Source organism: Ipomoea nil, unplaced genomic scaffold (genome assembly GCF_001879475.1).
Source record: "Ipomoea nil cultivar Tokyo-kokei standard unplaced genomic scaffold, Asagao_1.1 scaffold0865, whole genome shotgun sequence".
In the NCBI taxonomy this organism is placed as follows: Eukaryota; Viridiplantae; Streptophyta; class Magnoliopsida; order Solanales; family Convolvulaceae; genus Ipomoea; species Ipomoea nil.
This window is the reverse complement of record NW_017617293.1, coordinates 343114-356057: the sequence shown is the minus strand read 5'-3', so window position 1 is coordinate 356057 and position 12944 is coordinate 343114. Positions and strand designations below refer to the sequence as shown.

At 34.7% G+C, this 12944-nt stretch overlaps 1 long non-coding RNA gene across 1 annotated transcript in view; it reads right to left on the bottom strand.

Annotated features, from left to right (window-relative positions):
- Positions 1–526: 526 nt before the first annotated feature.
- Positions 527–12944, bottom strand: part of LOC109178708 — a 48761-nt gene continuing 36343 nt past the window's right edge. Inside the window, exon 3 of the long non-coding RNA XR_002053757.1 lies at positions 527–751. This is a non-coding gene — a long non-coding RNA (uncharacterized LOC109178708). The remainder of the gene's footprint in view (positions 752–12944) is intronic.

Sequence of the window (12944 nt, the reverse complement as noted above, 5' to 3'; positions counted from 1 at the left end):
TGGGTGGAGGTTTGCCTAAGGGACTTGGGTGGATATTTGCCTAAGGGACTTGGGTGGAGGTTTGCCTAAGGGACTTGGGTGGAGATTTGCCTAAGGGACTTGGGAGGAGGTTTCCTAAGGGGCTAGATTTGCTTTGGGGAAATTTGCAGGAGAAGTTTTCTTGTATGACAAGTTCTAGGCATTTAATATTATATTAAATGCTTAAGAATTCTCTAGATCTTCCTGGTGTTATAAATAGGCAGCATCCTCCATCAGATTATCCCATCCCATTCTTTCTCATCTCATACGAAATATACAGAGAGTATAGCAAAATTCTGTAGAGAAAAATAGAGAGTTATATTTGTAATTCCTATTGTTTTATCCTTTTGCCAATACAGAAAAAATTCTTCTTCAATTTTCTTTGCTCTGTGTATGATTTATTTTAAATCTTACACTAGAATTTATTCTCAATATTTCCGGTTCAAGTTGCTATTATAAATTTGGTGTTGTGAACCAGTTTCGATCCTAACAGGGGGAACATCATCTAGCTTTGCTCAGTGCAGTTTTGCAATAAACAACAAAGCGCAAACTGTGAAAACAACAGATTCAAAGCCAGCCATGATAAGAAACATTAATTTGCAATTAACAAAACTCCATAAAAAATATCGAGTGTGAAGAACTCAGTCCCTTAGATGTTCATAAAGTGGTGCGATCATCCTCACAAATCATTACAGGTCTGTAGAGATCATCAATGTTCGACACATCCACCATTCTCACAAAGAATAATCACATCATGCATGTGAAACAATCTAAATCGATTCAGACAAATTAAATCATCAAGAGAAAGTAATGTAGATGCACCAGTGTAGTCCAACACTTGGAGAAGCAATGAAGGACTGGAAGTAGAAAGAACATCACACCCATTTTCGCTTCAAGGGAACGAGTTGCGCAAAAACTTGAAAAATTTCACCAACCAGATAACAAAGCTTCAATTAACTATACAAAAATTAATTGAACATCTTGTAAGATTTTCCCTTTATATATTAGGGCCTTAATTAAGTGGTGCAAGTTCACTAGGCTTATTAGGTGGTCTGGTTGGATTGAATAACTAGAAGTTGTTATTCAATCGGACTCTGTGTCTAATATAAACCTGGATAAACAATGGTCGTATAAAATTTTGAAAACTTAATAAAATTTAAAGTCCGAAAAACATTAATGTCAAAAAAATTATTTTTTGTACTAGAATATTGTCACATAAATTTATTTCGAACATATGAGTTTTAAGTTTGATTTTATGCATACTTGTCCCGCGCATAATATTACGTTTTTTAAATTATGCAATTTTAATATGCCTTTAGCAATGTATACTGAAAAAGTGCCGTGAATCTTGAATGCAAGAATTAACTTAAAACTTCTACATGATTTTTAATTTCAAACAAATTTCGACCGATTAATTTTTGTTATTTAGTAATAATAAAGAGTTAATCAACGATTTTGTCCCTCAATTATTAGCAAACTGTCAATGTAGTCCCTCAATTGCTTATGTTAGGAAATAATAATTTGTGGCTCAAAATCCATGAGACACTTCCTTCCACATTGCATGCATCATGGTCCCTCTTCTTGCATGTTCACCTAGCTTTGTGGAGGTTCATGCATTTCCCTTATTTCTCTCTAAATTTCATTGTATAAATAGATTAGGTTTGCTAGTTTGTAAATCACTCATCATTACATCAATTTAGAATTGATTATTCTTCTTTCTTTTGTCTTCACGTAGCATACGTGTGTATATATATATATATATATATATATATATATATATATATATATATTTTATATTTCTCACTTTATTAATTCTTTTTGTCATTTATATAATTTTCTTCGTTTACATATTTTTCCTATTATTTAACTTCTATAATTCTCAATTTTCGATTCTTCGCTTCCGCATTATTCCGCTATATTCCTAACAAGTGGTATCAGAGCGGTTTAATTGAGAGTTATTTTCAAAGATGTCAACTGTTACCAAGTTCGATATCGAGAAGTTCGACGGGAAAATTAGCTTTTCTATCTGGAAGGTTCAGATGGAAGACGTTCTAACCCAGAACGGTTTGAAGAAAGCGCTAGCTGGGAAGAAGAAGAAACCGGCTACAATGACAGATGTAGATTGGGAAGATCTGGATGACAAGGCATGTTCAACCATTCTTTTGTGCCTGTCTAAAGAGGTTCTACGTGAGTTATTAAGTGAGACGACTGCGTCAGATTTATGGTCCAAGCTGGATACGCTTTACATGGCCAAAACTCTGGCGAACACGCTACGCCTGAAAGAGCGTCTGTACACAATCCGTATGACGGAAGGTACTTCTATTAAATCTCACTTAGATGAATTCAATTCTATTTTATTGGACTTGGAAAATATTGATGTCATAATTGAAGATGAGGATCGTGCTGTTTTATTGCTTGTCTCTCTCCCTAATTCATACAAGCATTTCAAAGAAATTATGCTGGTAATAGAAGTGATATCCTTACTTTCGACAATGTTAAGTCGAACCTATTGTCCAAAGAAAAGTTTGACTTTGAAATTAAGTCTGAGGACAAAGGTGAAGGCTTGACTGTAAGGGGTCGTTCACTTGAATCAGGGAGTAGCACTAAAAATTCTAGATCCAAGTCCAAAGGACATAAGTCCAACAAATCCTGCAAGTACTGCAAGAAGCATGGTCATGATGTGACTGAATGCTTCAAGTTGAAAAACAAGCAAGAGAGAGAAAAGAAGTCCGCCGAAGCTAGTGTTGTTGAAAGTGATTCAGAAGGCGATGTTTTGTTATCTGTTAGCTCCGGTTGCAAACGGAGCGAAACTGAGTGGATTCTGGACTCTGGTTGTACATTCCACATGTGTCCTCACAAAGACTGGTTCGTCTCTCTGGAACCGGTTGATGGTGGAGTTGTCTTGATGGGTAATGATACCCAATGCAAGGTTAGTGGAATTGGAAGTGTGCAGATTAAAACTCATGATAACGTTATCAGGGCTCTTACCTATGTTCGGTATATTCCTAATTTGAAACGCAATCTGATATCGTTGGGCACCTTGGAATCTCTGGGGTACAAGTACATAGCTGAAGGTGGAGTTTTGAAGGTCATAAAAGGCTATGTTGTTCTCATGAAAGCTTCTCGTTCTGGAAGCGTGTACGTCTTGCATGGCAGTACTGCGACGGGTTCAGTAGCGGTATCCTCATCGATGTCTGATGCGGATCTCACTCAATTATGGCATATGCGTCTGGGGCATATGAGTGAGAAAGGCATGCATCTCCTGAGCGAAAAAAGGCCTCCTTGGTGGTTCAGGTATGGGTAAATTACAATTTTGTGACCATTGTATTTTTGGGAAACAAAAGAGGGTTAGTTTCTCTACTGCTACACACCGTACCAAAGATGTATTGGAATATATACATTCCGATTTATGGGGACTGACTAAATTCCAGTCTATGGGAGGTTGTAGATATTTTATGTCTATTATTGATGACTTTTCTCGTAAAGTCTGGGTCTATTTCCTGAAACATAAAAATTAGGCATTTTCTATTTTCAAGAAGTGGAAAATACTTGTTGAGACTCAGACAGGTAAAAAAGTCAAGATGCTCAGGACAGACAATGGCTTGGAGTTCTGTGAGTTAAATTTCAATGACTTTTGTGCGGCAAATGGAATTGCTAGGCACAAGACCTTGCCTGGTAAACCCCAGCAGAATGGTGTTGCCGAACGTTTGAACAGGACTCTATTGGAAAGAGCTCGTTGTATGCTCTCTAATGCTGGGTTATGGAAACGGCGTGATTTTTGGGCCGGGGCCGTTTCTACTACTTGCTATTTGGTAAATAGATCTCCACATTCATCCCTTGATTTCAAAATTCCAGAGGAAGTTTGGTCAGGTAATCCTGTTGATTACTCTATCTTAAGAGTTTTTGGATGTCCTGCTTATGCTCATTCCAGTACGGGTAAATTAAACCCGAGAGCTGTCAGATGCATTTTCCTTGGTTATGCCTTTGAGTCAAAAGGGTATCGTCTATGGTCTCCTGATTTTCAAAAAATCATTCTGAGTCGAGATATCACTTTTGACGAAAATGCACTACTTTCTTCTTGAAAAGTTCCCAGTACAAGTGAGACGCAGAGTACTGGTGAAAAGGTGGAGTTTGAGTTCAGGCTTATTGATAGTGTTACTACTGCTGATAGTAATACTAAAGATGATGCATCTACTAGCACAACATCTCTCGTCGAGCCACAACGAGAGTATTCCATTGCTATGGATCGTCTTAGGAGGACAATTAAAAAACCTGCTTGGTATGCTAGTGATGATGAAACCAACATGGTTGCTTATGCTCTTTCAGTCACAAAGGAAGTTGATAGTGATCCATCCTGCTATTCTAAGGTTCTTCCTGTTGCTAAGTTCAAGCAGTGCTTGAGTTTAGTCGGCTGTTCCAGTTGTTAATTCCACAATGGATTTGATCCAAGGTGGAGATTGTTAGGAAATAATAATTTGTGGCTCAAAATCCATGAGACCACTTCCTTCCACATTGCATGCATCATGGTCCCTCTTCTTGCATGTTCAACTAGCTTTGTGGAGGTTCATGCATTTCCCTTATTTCTCTCTAAATTTCATTGTATAAATAGATTAGGTTTGCTACTTTGTAAATCACTCATCATTACATCAATATAGAATTGATTATTCTTCTTTCTTTTGTCTTCACGTAGCATACGTGTATATATATATATATATATATATATATATATATATATATATATATATATATATAATATTCATCCTTGATAGTAATATATATATATATTTTATATTTCTCACTTTATTAATTCTTTTTGTCATTTATATAATTTTCTTCGTTTACATATTTTCCCTATTATTTAACTTCTATAATTCTCAATTTTCGATTCTTTGCTTCCCCATTATTCTGCTATATTCCTAACAGCTTATTCATTGATTTGGTCCCCAAAAACAATTATTTTTAGTCAATTTAGTTCCTTCGATCGTCGATTTGGTCCCGAAAACAATTATTTTTTGTCGGTTTAGTCCCTCCGGCCATGTACGGAAGACGGTCTGAGGGACTAAATCGACTAAAAATAATTGTTTTCGGGGATCAAATCGATGAATATGCAATTGAGGGACTATATTGACAGTTCGCTAATAATTGAGGGACCAAATCGTTGATTAACTCAATAATAAATAACAAAAATAAATGCAGTAATTAAATCAAGTACATAGTAATTTGTTACGCAGTTCGGAGCGCTTCTCCTACGTCTGCCCAATCCACTATAGATGTTCACCCAGGAGTTTTACAATAGAACAGTACCTTAGGCTCACAGCCTTAGTTACCACACTACAAACAACCTTCCTAACATCTAACTTGGACCGAGACGTGCATGCCGTGATGACCTTCGAGCGATACTTCAGCTGACTCAGGTGCAGACGTGTAACTCAGCAGAATTCTGAAATATAATAAGAATAATTTTCAAATTAATATTATAGCAGCAATTTGGATTTCTCTTCTCAATTAATATTGTGATCAAATCGGCAAGTTTCCACAATGAGCAATCTTCCCTTTTATAGTAATAATCCCTTCACCAAATTAAGCCACGTGAATAGCTTCATCAAATGCTCAAATCATTCCCTGCCACTCATTTATAAACTAAATCCTTATAATTAGCTTGAACCACAATTTGATGCCACAACTCAGACTCATTTATGTTAGACCTGCAACAAAGGATATCGTTTGTTAGAATATAGTCGTTATCTGTTGGTCGCTTACCTTCCATAACACATTGCTTTTCATTATCCATAATTCTGCAGTTGTCTTTGGTGAAGCTGACATTCTAGTTTTGGTCGCAAAGCTGACAGATACTTATAAGATTGGCATGAAGGCCGTTCACAAATAACACTTTCTCTAGCTTGGGTAAGCCATTCACGTTTAGAGTACCTACTCTAGTGAGTTGACCTTTAACACCATCACCAAAGGTGACTTCACCTTTGCTAGCATTCACGTTACTTAGGAATTTTGCATTTCCTGTCATGTGATGTGAACACCCGCTATCGAAATACCACTTTGAATATTAAGTTTATACTTTGAAATCTCATATTGTAAATTGCTTTAAGTTATGCAATTTATTTGGAATATACGATTTTAATGTTTAATTTTATGCATACTTGTCCAGCGCATAATATTATGTTTTTTAAATTATGCAATTTTATTATGCCTTTAGCAATGCATACTTTGGGATGGAATTATATTAGTTCCGCATTAAGTTGGACTTATACATAAACTTTAGTTGCGGTAGTGCTTGAATTTAAGCACGTTTAAGCCGTTAGTTTAGTTCACCAATTTAATCTTTAATCATAGGTGAACCATACAGTTTTTTGGATTATACCCTACAGTTTTTTTTTTTTTTTTTAGTTTATAGCCCAGACAGTTATACATTAAGTGTATATGAATCGATGAGGCATACTAGTTTTAATGGCCATGACTTAAGAACATCTTGTGACTAGTCTCCTTAAATTGATACTCTATCTAAGGAATTGGTTTTCACTGAGACTTAGTCTCTAACCGTTTTTCTAGGAGTATATTTAGTTTTTCCCATCACAATTTGGTATAATTTGCCAAAGCATCTTTAATTTACTGAAGTCTCTTAAGTTTTCAATCTTGGTTAATTAAGGAATAGCTACATCATATTCAACAACCTAAGATTATTAATTTACGATTTTATAATTTTTTAATATTGTTAGGGGGTAGCCACATCATCCTTAATCGGTTAAAATTATATAGGTTATGCAAGGAATTGATAATTGTCCAGTGATCTTATAATTTTAATTTGGTTTTAGAGTAGCCACAACATCCTTAATCTGTTAAAATTATATATTAAGCGGTTTATTTTGATCACACAAAGTTTTGGACATATCATTTGTGATTAATTGTATGTAATATGAAGGAATTTAGCCTACAGGTGTGAGCATATAGCCATCAATGTGCAATTCAACTATCAGCTTAGGCTTTTAGTTTAGATGGAGCGCATGCATGCTTCAATTTGATATCAGAGCCAGACCAAAGGTCATGGGTTCGAATCTCAGCGCCACTCGTAAGTGACTACGATTTACCGATCCACGTGTTGCTTGGAACTCACCGCACACGTGAGAGGGCGTGTGAGTATATAGCCATCAATGTGCAATTCAACTATCAGATTTAGCTCACATGCAATTATGTATCGGAATCTAGTTTAGAAGTTTTATCAGTGATGATAGAAATAGATCAATTTTATGATGTAAACTTTAGATCATATTTCTTAATTTGCCCACAGGGATTAAGAAAATGCACATAATTTCTTAAGTTTTATCATAATGGTTGTAATGAATCTTATCAAATAAAACTTTAGCCCACACGCAAGTTTTATATATGTCACTTGATTCTTCAATTCATTTGATAATTGTTTCATCATAAATAAATTTTTTCAGTTGGATCTAATTGAGTACAACTTTAGCCCACATGCAAGTTTTATGTCACTGGATTCTTCTGTCTATTTAGTAATTGTGAAAAATATTATCATAAGGGATTAATTGGATTTAATAGAATTAAAACTTTAGCCCACATGCAAGTTTTATGTCAATAAATTCCTCAACCCGTTAGATAATAATTTTATCACAATTCATAGAATTTATAAATTTAGCTCATAATTCTAAGTTTCATGGTTTGCATGGGCAAAACATGTATTCAGTCACTTCCCAAAATTTAGCACTTTTATTAATTGATTCACGAATCTTGCTCGGTTCTTCGGACTAACTGTAGTAAGTTATGTGGTTTGACATACATCTCTTGGATTCCATTAATAATAAAATGTATCTTTTGAGCCAAATTCTAACTTGGTTTTGGAAGGTGTATTTTGTTTTTTTAGTATGTCCAATTATAGTGGGGAATTATATCTTCATTATTTAGTCGGACTTTAATTAGAACCAAAAATTGATTATTTAGTATGCCCAACTAATGGTGGGAATTATATCTTCATTATTTAGTTGGTAAAATCAATTATGAGTGTGTATATTATTAAGTTCATTTTATTAATTTCGCTGAAGAATATCTTAACCAATGGGAGTGATCATTTAGAAAAAGATCATTAAGATGCCCCACTAGAGATTATGGATTTAAATGGCTTCATACATCTTAAATTGGATTGTATGTCAAACAATAAGTCCAAATAATTCTGCCAGTATTAATATTGTATTTGTTCTTATAAATTCATAAGTTCGAATTAATTGAACATTTGGTTGTGCAACATATTTATGAAAATGTTGCAACAATATTAAGCAATTTATTAGAACAAAACATTTAACTTGTGGTGCACTGTCATTTAATAAATTCTTCAGTGAGTAATAGTCTTTAGTTTCTTCAAAATTGATCCTGGACCATTTTGGTTTGTAAGGCTCAAGACAATTTTGCGAGACATATAAGTAAGACTCATTATTTTTAGTTCATTTATAGTGGATATCGGAGTTATTTAGAAAGTTATGCTGTATGATTAAGATTCCAAATTTATGGACTTAGACTTTTGGTTTGTTGTCTAAGTTATTAGAATGCTTCTGTGACTTGACTATCTTTTGGCTATTTTGATAAGTGGGAGTAACAGACGTATTAACTCCAAGCTCTTAGCCGTTAGAGGTAGTACTTATGTTAACTTATTAAGAAGTCATAGAATATAGTTAGCATTATGCTAATATATTAAGAGATCTCCACTTAAGGCATGCTTCTAAAGTTTTAGAGATCATAGAGTGTACTCTTTTGTACAGTTTGGATGTGTTTCTCCTTAAGTTGCGCATATATGTTTTATTTTGAGAAACATCCCTTAAGGTAGCGAGAATAAACGTTGGGTTTGTTCATAAAGGACCTACGTTGGAGAATTAAAATGCAGAGTTAATGCCATTTTTGGTCCTAGACTTATTGGGGTGTGGACAGTTTTCATCCTCCATAATAGAAATTGCCAATTTGTAGCCACACTTATTAGTCGTTGGACACTTTTAGTTATCCATCAATGAAGCCGTCAGTTGATCATGAAATAGAAGGGCAAAGCTGTCTTTTTATGTGTTCTTCTTCGTTTCTTTGTATTTCACCATTTCAGTTTACAAATTAACACATTCAAATTGTAGTCCCCAAAGTGATGGGACCCCATTTCAAAAACAACATGTGTGGTGTGTTCTAAACAACAACCCACATGAGGAATTTTGAAGAAGATGTATGGTGTGATTAAGAACTTCAACTTAGATGCGGCAAAGGAAGAAGCAGTGGAGGCGGTGATGACGCCACAGTTGCCGCCAGCGAAGAAGCCTAAAAAGGGCATAGGGTCGATTCTGGGGTCAGATTCCGATCACAGAAGCACTGAGAACAATTCTTCCAAGTTTCTTCCTCCCCCTTATGTTCATCCTCTGGTCTCAAAATACTGAGGCACTTGAGGCATTACTCTAGCTGAAAAAAGTGTAAATTGCCATCTTTCTCCAACGTAACTGTGTTCTTTATGGATCTTCAGCTGCCTCTGCTCTGTGGTCTTCCTTTGTTGGAGAAAGGAGCATCTCAAACTGCACATTGGATTGTTTGGAGATCAGGGAAGCATCTCTTCCTCACTGATAATGATGATGGAAAGCCTCCTCCTCTTCTTGCTTGATTCTAATTAATCTGGAGCTAACTTCAACATAATCACATAACATTTACTTTTCATGGTATTAGCAAAATTTCTCCCATTACCAATCTTTAAGATGTCGTTGGATGGAGTACATCATCAATGCGTCTCAAAACACTGAGGACGATTCTTCGCCGCCCAGATCTTTCCCTCCTCCTCTGCCTTCTCTGGCTAAGAAAAAGGCTTCCCTTCAAGTGCTCTCTCGCCGGCAGAATGGTCTCCTGATTCTTGAAGCTGTTTCCGTCCCCCAGCATGACTATCTCTTCTCCTCACCCTTGTCAATGACAGCTCTGCCTCATAAGAAGCCAGCCGTAAAGAGGCAGGGGACACAACTCAAGTGTTTGACGATTTTGAAGAAACCGATGATACTGTTCTTATCGATGATGATGAGAAAGAATTAACAAAAGAAATGGGAATAAATTCAAATTTGCCAAATATGTCAACTCCACCATTTATGAAGCAATTCAAGAAAAACACATTGTGGTTTAACAACAAGGTAGTGGATTTCGAAGAGGAGGAGGAGGATCTCATCATTACTCCATTTCCACCACCGGCGGCGGGAGTTGCAGGTCTAAGTCTGGCGGCGCCGCCACACGCCACCGCCGCCTTCGTCAACACCTACGACTACTTCTGGAAGAAGAAACCCACAGTTGCAATCTTACAAAGAAGAACACAATTTGCAATGCATGGCTGAGCTTCGGGTGGGTTGCTGTTTAGAAGTAAAAAACATTAGACTAATACAACAAAGAAGAAGAACACATAAAAAGACAGTTTTACCCATCTATTTCACGGTCAACTGACAGTTTCATTGACGGAGGACTAAAAGTGTCCAACGATCAATAAGTGTGGCTAAAAATTGGTAATTTTTATTATGGAGGATGAAAATTGTCTACACCCTAATAAGTCTAGGACCAAAAATGGCATTAACTCTAAAATGCATGTGACCATAATGGATACTACTCTGATTAAATAGAGGACATGTCACTATGATTCTTGTGTTTTGTTCTTTGGCGAGGGTTGTGCTAGTACTTGCACCAAGTGGGAGAATGTAAGATTTTCCCTAATAATATATATTATATATTATATATTAAGGCCTTAATTAAGTGGTGCAAGTTGACTACGTTTATTAAGTGGTCTAGTTGGATTGAATAACTAGAAATTGTTATTCAACTGGACTCTGTGCCTAATATAAATGTGGATCGATGGGCTTCAGGATATTCGTTATATAGCACATTCAGTTACGGTACTCAAACTGCTCAGTAGACACCAATACACCATCTAGGGTTCTGAGTCAAGTATGGGACAAATATGGCTAACGGTCTACCGTTCAAGAGGCAACACAACAAGAACATCAACTGTGGCTGGAGATCAACACGACTATTGCTTTCACTTGTACGAGGTCAGGTTACTCGTATACTATTATTCAGTGTAGTTAGATTATTTATGTCTAACACATCTAACATGCAGATTCACACAGAAAAGAGAAATAGTAAAAGACCTTCAATGATCCCTTCTTTTCAAGATATAAATACACCTTTATAAACTTGTTATTGTATGGCACGTGTGATATTGACAGCACAAAATTATACACAACCCAAACAACCAAAGTATAAATTGGGATAGGATAAAACTCAAAATCATAAAGAAATATGTTTTCACATTGCATCTAATCCTAGTTGAGGGAGGATTCTAGTAGTAGCCATGAGAACCAGGTAAAACATGAAGCAAACCTTTACTTATATATATATATATATATATATATATATATATATATATATATATGCTTAGGATCAGGTGCGCACAACACTTCTTGTGCGAAAATGTGTTGAGATAGGATTCATAATATGATTAATGACTCTCTTAAAATCAATTGTATACGAAATGTGCACTTGAAAGCTCAAAACCATGCACTTGAAGGGACAAAACTGTGCACTTGAAGGCAAAAAAATTACACTTCAAGGCAAATAATGTGCAATTGATGCATTTTATGGTACCAAAAAGGGATGTTATTCAATTAACTTAAGTGTTATTAAATTAATTACCCATACAAATTGTTTGTAAATCTCACAAATTTCATTAGAAATTTAGTTATATGTTATTGGAAAGAATACACAATATATGACAAATACGGCCCAGAATTGTGCACTTGAAGGCAAAAATTCTGCACCAAAAGAAAAAAAGGGTTCACTTGAATGCTAAGTATTTTTTGTTTACACAATAATAAGACATACATACACTTGTAGGCATTAAATTGAGTACTTGAAGGCATAAAGAGGATCACTAGAAAGCAAAGGAGAAAAAAAAAAGGACACTAAAAGGGAAAATTCGCAGAAAATTAATTATGCACTCTTAGAATGGAAAGCATGCACTTGAAGGCTACAAAACGTGCACTTGAAGGCCAAAGATTTGCACTCAAAAGGCACAAATAATATGTCACATTTTGAAAATTGAGGGACAACATTTACAACATTTTTTGATGTATTATTTATTATTTATTGGTCATTAACTCTTATTTCTTAATTTATTTTCTTTAGCCTATTTTATTGTTTTGAAAAGTAGTTTCTTGTGTTTAATAATATTATTTTTAATATAATTTCAAAATATTTAAATGTTATATACTATTTTTCTTCTTCGAGTGCATCATTTTTATTTTAATACTTAGTTTTTCCTTTGAGTGCACATACTTGTGCCTTTGAGTGCAAATCTCTGGCCTTCAAGTGCACGTTTTGTAGCTTAATCTAAAAAATACAATGTTTGGTTTCAAATTTTCTAAGTATTCTTAATTCTCTTTTGAGCATCATTGTCATTGTCTTCATTATCTTCACTATTTGCCCTCTTCTTTTTTGTTGGTAAAAGTGGCAAAACTAAGGGGAGCCAGACGTTCGGCTCCTCATATGTTTTTATTTTTTAAATTTGTTTTATTTTATTAAATTAATAATAATAATAATAATAATAATATTATTATTATTATTATTTTTTTATTATTATTATTACTAGTTTTAAAAGCGTGAATGGGATATTGCCCAATAATTATTTTTAAATAAGTATTTCAAAGTATATCAATACAATATTATATAGGAGATGTTCATACATAGGTAAATAAATGTTGAATTGGTTTATTTAAACGGTAATTTAAAGTATATAAATGCAAGATAATATATGAGAGATTCATTATAATGCTCACTAAAATAAATGTTTGCAACTTTCTAATGATGCTAATCTAAATATCTAAATAATTAGTCTAAAAGCAATAGTCTAAATA